Raw genomic sequence first — 7,656 nt, forward strand, 5'->3', positions numbered from 1 at the left:
CTTTTCTGGCATACGGTCCTGCCTTTCCTGGATCCCTCTCTTCCCCTTTCTGTGGGCTGGGGAGAGCCGTACAGGTGGACAGCATATAGTCATGCATGCAGTCCAGCTGCTTTGAAAACTGTCTTGTGGGAGTGAGGGAGGAGGTGAGAAAAATGCTTCATCGCTGCTTCTGCTGGGAATCCTGGAGAGACACAGAGACATCGGTGGAGTCCACACATCACTGCCTGGTAACTCCACTCACTTTTTATCAATTACCAGGACTAATTTCTATTCAGTATTAGGTTTGGGTTAATTACAGTTAGGTTCCTTTCAGTAGTTAGGTTAATTACAGTTGGGTATTCCCTGTTGTCACTGCCCCCAAAAGAGGGGTCTGATCCCAGTCCTGTTTCCTGCCTGCAAAATCTGAATTTGAAATTTGAACTGGAACTAAGGCAGTCTGGACCAGTGCTTTATTAAAAAGCCAATGGAGCAGCAACTGTGTTGCACGTGCCTTCATTGCCTAAGGCTTCCACAGCACTTTTAAAGCAATCTAGGTTTGGTGTGTCCCTGCTCAGAGACACTCCTGTACACTTTACACAACAGACAGTATAGGCTTAGCTATTCACTTACCTCTGGGCTCCGCATGCAGATCTTGCCTATGGTGCCACGGCTGGCTGGCTGCCTTAAAAGCTGGAGCCTCCTTATTTGGAAGGCCTCTGCATGGAAAGAAGAATCCTACCCTTTAATTTAATAGTGAAATTGTTGGTGCAGTATCCGCACATGTATTAACTGACTGCTAGGGCTAAAACCACTATAATTTCTCCCAAGTTTGCTGCAAACTGGCCTTTGGACTCCAGTTCTTTGTCATGCAACAGCCTCAGCAAGCTACCACCATAAAAGTAGAGTCAGCAGGGCCTTTATCTCTGGCATGCAGCTGTCTACATCCTCAGTCTCAATCATTGCATCTTTCTAAGCTGATTCTTCTGGGAAGGAGCTAGTGTGTCCCTTGGTCATGAACACAGCCATGTGCACAGGGGACAGCCTCATCTATTGGGCTAAGCATTAAACTGAAAGCCCAGGACCTGTGTCTTTAGATACCACTTTTAGTGCCATCAAGTCCCTTAACTTCGCTCTCCCAGCTTCTTCCTCTGGGGAAAGGAACTCAGCACCCTCTTGCAAGGCAAGGGCTGATGAGTGCAGCTGATAGACTGTCAGAGTGAGGGGAAATGGAGGAGGCTTGTTGTGGTAAAAAGCCCTGTTTGGGGGGAAAGGATCCCTTATAGTGAAGGTGGCGAATTTTTGGTTGTATCTGGAAAAAAACTCTGTGGAAGTGCTTTCAAAAGTTGCCCTTATGGAAGAAGATAATAGATAAGGAAAATGGAGAACTGTTACTTGCTGAATTCTACTATACTAGAACAAGGCAGTGCTTCCCAGAGCTGCCAGGAGGTTGGTTGAAAGCAGGTAAAGGAAAGAGCTTCTGTGCCTGGCTGCTGGAGACTGTGGTACCTGAGAGCACTAGCATGTTCAAAGAGGGACTAACCAAATTTGTGGACAACAGGCTCATTAAATGGGTGCTAAAGAGAACACGAGGAGGTACTGCTGCATGTCACAGCTCTGAAGGAAGAAAGCTGCCGCCAGAGGAGGATTTAGGAGTGATGGTACATGACGCTGCTTATCTTGCTTTGTTTTGGAGTGTTTTGTGTGACAGAAAACTGGTAGTGGCAGGACTAAATGTGAGGTGACCTGAGGACAGAATTACCAGAAGACCTTGTGATCCCTGGGGCCTGCACAGATTTTAAGTGAAAACAAATATCTCTACTGGCCATGAGGGAGGTGTAGCACCCAGTGAATTGTTTATCCGGGGTGATACCAACTGACATATTATGTATGTACTGAAATTCTTAGCATATCTCAGGATGGCTGGTGGATGAAAGTGGACAGACACCAATAGCATCCCTCTGTGGAAAAGTATCTTCAACAATGCTATGTGTGCACCAAGCCTACAGCTTGCTCTGTGGCTCAGGAGGTTGGGGGCAGACTGTGTGCTTTCTGCCTCTCCTGCTTTTTAAAAAGTCCCTTGAGCAATGAGCATTGATGTGCAATAAGCTCTGCTGAGCATGCTGGCAGCAATGATTCCCAACTGAGTGACATGATCACAGATGGCACCTACTCAAGCTTCATGCTTATCCTGGAAATTTGTTTACAGGATCATCGCAAGGTGCTGAGAACAGCTATGTTGTTACATGCAGGAATATTATTACAGTCCCTTCATAGGTATCCATGATGCTGAAAGTCACATGCCATCTGCTTGAGTGAAGCTCTGCTCTAAGCCACCTTGATTCCATCTCCAGGTCGTATACTGAAGTGGTAAAGGTGTTTGCTGTATTTCTTCTCTGTTTCTAAGCTAATGTTTTTCAGTTGTACCTGTGTCTTATCAGAATGATCTTTGGTAGGACACAGTGTGGAAATTTGGGGAGTTACATTTAATATATTTGTGGTTACCTTTATTCATGTTCATAAAATGCTTCGCAGGCATTTATAGTGTAACTTCAGATGATGTTCCTAAAGTAAGGAAGCGTTGCATCTAGCTTGAAGGTAGGGAAGTAAAGGTAAAAGGAGGCTAAGGGATTTGCCCAGGTCTGCAGATAGAGTCACTGGGCATTAACATCTAAAGTCTGGTGCCTGCCTTTGTGCCCTAAAATGTGACTACATTGCTGATAGACTGGGGAATCACTGAATAATAACTTTGCTATGCTGGGCAGTAATAAAGGAACTCTCATCTGTACCTATTGGGAGGACAGCACTGGAGAGAGGTGTGTGCATGATGGGAAATGGGTGGTCAACTGTGATTGACACCTACAAAGTTGTACAAACTAGTGAATAAGTCTCTAGGTTTCATTGGGTGCTACGTGAAGACCAGAAGGAAATATTCTCAAGTATCAAGTTGAATTTACCAGTAAAAGTTGTTCTCAGTGGATGTCGTGGGTGACCAAAAATATAAATTAGTTTAAGTATTCAAGTCCATTGATGGCTAATAAATGGAATGGTTTGAATACAGCCTTTGGCCTTATGAACTCCTTGAAAGACTGGGTGCTAGAAGAGTATACTTGGAGAAGGTGGATTCTTTCCCAAGCATCTGGTGCTAGCCATTGGTGGGACAGCATATTTGGTGTGATGGACCTTTGGTCTGTCTGTTCTTAGGAACTTGATAATGCACATTTTGCTATGACAATCAATGTAAGCTCTAATCTTGAGAATGATGGATAGTTAGTAAAGTTAAAAGCTATTACAAGATCCTACAGCAACTCTTCCATTCCAGTCTTCCTTGCTCTGTCCTTGTGGCACTTTGTGCAAAGTCCCGTTTCCAACGGTCTAACAAGTTAACTAGTACCAGGGCCTACATGCAGAGCCCAGGTCCTGCTCACAGAACTGCTGCTAGGGACTTGCTGAACCTGTGATTATGCAAGTCTGTTCTGAACTAATATACTGCACTGATCTCCAGCTATGCTGTGCTTGTGAGATTGCAGTGTTTCAGAGGCAGTTTAAGGCTAAGGTCCTTTCATGTTGATGCAAGAGCTAATGTTAACTTTATTGTTCTAGAAGTTGACAAATGTGTAAACTATATTTTGTGTTCTGCAAGTGCTGTTACTGCAATACTGTTCACTTTCTGTCCTGACTGTTGCTGCCTGTGTTGTGAAGTAACCGGACATATATATCTGTTTTAGCGGTGACAGTGTTTTAAAGGGAGGTGAAATGATTCCTATATATGAATTCCAAGGTCTTTTTGAAATTAAACACTACCTGTGCCTGACAGTAGTAGATAACAAGCCTTCTTGCAAACTCCATTTGAGCAACAAAGGTGCTGCCATCTCAGTGTTTTGTATACATTTGTGAAGTAAACCAGTCAATATTTAGAAAAAGCACATACCCTCTATCAAAACTGTAAGACATAAAATGAAACAACTGGGGGCAGAGCTTCCCCAGATCCCGTCCCTATTTTCAAAAATCCTAAATAAGTTTAAATTTGAAATCTGGTATTCATTCATGGGCTAGGCTGGTAATATTCAGATTTGCTCCCGTGACCTACATGGCTGGGAAAGGAAGAAATTTTGGAGCATAGTGAAGTTTTTCCAGAAATTACACACCTCTTTTGCTGGTATGCTTGGGAAGAATGCAAATGTGAGTGTGTTTCATGGTGATTGTCCAGGTGATAGCCTCTTCGGCATTCCAATGAATGGCCACCTGTCTGCCTATAATAAATGATGGCTATAAAGGGAAGTGATCGCAGCCATGATACAGCCAGAGGCATTTGTTTATATTCTTATAATATGTATCAGATTGAATAGAAATTATCACTTACAATTGACAAATGGAGAGTGGAGATAGTTGGTGGGTATGAGGAAGCTCAGCCAGAGCTGGGCCAGCTGCAAACTTTCTTCAGTGAAGGCTGTCTGCAGAATGCAGGTGTTGAGCCAGCCAGTGATTAATGGTGAAGCTGGAGGCTTGCTTGAGTTAATGATCCACATATCTTTGTATAGCAGCACAGAGTCGGTAAAGCCTCTTGTTGCCTCTCAGAAAGGATCCTGATGGGTAGAGGCTGCCATTTTGGGAGTGGAGTGTGTAATTAAGTAAATGGGGGCCAAAGCAGAGGAGTATTCTTGGGCATTTCTCCAGCAGAATAGTACTGACAAGTAGTGTTGCCCCTCACCGTTTAAGTGGTGTACAAGACCAGGATTGCTGAACCTAAGCAGAGCGCACCTGGCTGGATTCAGAAGCGCTATTACATGTTCCTGTAAAGATATTACTCTTGTGTGAACTGGGGAAAGGGCTATTCCTTAGATCTCTTTCAGATCAAGAGTCTGCCTTATATGACTGCTTTCCTGAATGGCTGCTACAATTTCTCCCTCTTGTCTCTGCGCAGACACATCAGTTCCTCTTCTGGATCAAGAAGCTGAGTATATCCAAGTGAGAAGCCTAAGAACTGATCGGGGGCTGGAGAGAGACCCAAGTGCATTCAGTCTGCAAATAAACTGAATGTTTTAAGCTCCCACTAGCATTTGATCCTTTTTAGCAAGTCTTGTAGGGATACTAGAACTAAAGAAAAATCTTGGACCAAAGATAGAAAAAAAATTTCTCAAGACAAGTGATACCATCTCTGCTGCTTGCCATGAATTTAAAACTAGACTGGACAAATCTCTAGAAAATATGCATCTGGTGGAAGTGGTGAGCTATGTGCCCTCTCTGAACTATTTGTCAGGAGAGCTTTTTGGATTCTACATGTGAAGACCTATTCCTGCAGATACCTGTAGTGATTTGCCATGTTCTTATTTGCTGTCTGAAGCTATTTGGAGGTGGGGTTGTTGAAAGAAATGAAGTAGGAGTGGCTAAGGAAGCAAAATGCATACGTGAGTGCTGCAGTACAGGTCAGGTCCATCCATTGTGCTTGCCTCCCATTTTGATATGAAGGAATAAAGATAGCATCATAATCTGTAGACATTTTGTAGAAGAAAAAATTATGGAACATGCAACAAGCTCTAGCAGAGAGTTTAATGTCCTCTCACCCACCTGTTCCCCTCTGAAAATGTTCCATATAGGCCCAGCCACCAAGAGTGTCTTTCTGTGAGTCTATGGGATACAGAGCTAACCTGAGTGAAAGCCCTGTATGAGAGAGGCCTATCACATAGCTAGTGCCAGGAGTGGCAATAGACTTGGTTATAAGCTGCCTTTGTGCTCTTCTTTCTGTTTACTAAAGTGCTGCCTTGTGCCTGGTAAGGGAGGCTACCCTCTAATTCTTGGAGTCTTGCCCTAAATCTGTCTTTTCAGTTTGGTAGAAAACATATGTCCCAACTCTCTGAGAACTCATTACTCCTGCTGGATGATAAGTTCAGGGAGTGCTGCCAGTCAACCCTGTGCAAGGACTTTCAACTTGGAAAGGAATGCTTGTTCTCTTAATTTTCTGCCCAGACACTGAATACTACTAGGGAAAGGGTTATACATGAGTTGGGTAATTCAAAACAACATTACAAAAAGGTGAAACATTTGAAAGAAACATCACTTTCTTCCTAATGTGTTAGTGATACTGATGGCTGTTACTTTAGGTTTCCCTACCAGCAGAGGAAGCTATTGGATACAAATGAACTCTCATTTTTCTTATGCTGCTAGCAACTAAAAGGCAAATGGCACTTTGTCTGGCTTGCATGGGACAGCAAACTGTTCTGACTGCAGACGCACTCACTTTGGCTTGCTTCCCTGTCTTAAATTTCATTTCACACCTCATGTTTGTGCAGTGTGAAGGCTTCTCTCCAGAGATCTGGCTTAGATAGAGCGTACTACTCACTGCTGCCTGGTCTTGTTAGGACAGACAGTTCCTTGCATAAGTTCATAAATCACATAGTGCATGATGTGATCAATACATCCCTTCCATACTGAAATGCCAATAGTCAGCTTGCCTGAGCAAGTAGGAGACCAAGCCTGGTACATATACACCTCAAATCCTGTTATGTCTATCAACATGCTGCTTTTAGGGATTTTGTCACAGATGCTGGCACTGTAAATTCTCTAGAGCAGTAGTTTTGATGTGTTTCTGCTTGTGAAGCATCATTCAACAGTAGGACATTATTTTTATCCCTGTGCTCAGAATTATGTGCTTTTTTTAGCTTTAATGTCACAGCTGTGGGCTTGTATTCCTAGTTCTGTCACTGACTCCTCTGTCCTGCAGAACTCGCTATTGGTCTCTGTGCTATAGTTTTTGATGGGACAGCAATACTTTCCTCTGAAATTGTTCCAAAGTCTTCAGGCAAGAAAAAACACGTAACCAATGTTTAGTGACTAAAACTGCTAGGCTGAATGATAAAGAAGAAACTCAAAAATCCCTTTGCTGGTTTCTTAATATCTATTCATTTGGAAAAATTAAACTGTCCTTCTTGTAAAGCTTACAAAAGCAGAACTTGACACTTGTTCTAAACCTGAAAGTCCTTACAGTAAGAAGAAAACTGTTTATTGCCTTAGCTTTACCACACTTTCTTTGTTTGTTACATTGACCAATTCTTGTCCTCTTTTAATCCAGAGAAGCACTGAATGATGTTTTAAGGGGCAATCTAAGGCAGTCTGAATTTATCCACTCAAGTCCACATGCTTTACTGAGAAGAGGAGGTGATGAACAAAGTACTTACAACTTTGCTTAGATAAATGCCACTTTGTCATGGTATCATAAATAAAGTCTGTGCAGTTGTAACAATGAAATTAGGTACTGGCAGCAATTAGGTGTTATCTCCTAAATATATTTGTTGGCAGGTGCTGACACATACCTATAATTGCAATGTGTGATGGGGTGGAAGAGATGTCTTTAAAAAAACCCCTAAAACAACAAAAACACATAACAAAACAATCAACCCCTCCTGTTCTTTGGTGGTTCACTTTCTCATGGAACATTATGGATCTGAAGGGCAGTGCTGTTGTATTCATCTGACTGTTATTTAAGTAATAACTTAATTTGCTGCAGCTTCAGTACAGCTGTGCTTACCCACTTTAAAGTTTGAGTATTATCTTCCATGTTCTTTGTGCTGCTCTTGTAACTGAAGTTGAAAGTGTCTAATGACATGTTCATTTGGGAACACTGACTTTCATTCAGAGACACATTTGAGCTATGAAAACATTTAAAATGAAATACGAAGAAAT

The sequence above is a fragment of the Buteo buteo genome, chromosome 6 (assembly GCF_964188355.1).
Source record: "Buteo buteo chromosome 6, bButBut1.hap1.1, whole genome shotgun sequence".
Classification (NCBI taxonomy): domain Eukaryota; kingdom Metazoa; phylum Chordata; class Aves; order Accipitriformes; family Accipitridae; genus Buteo; species Buteo buteo.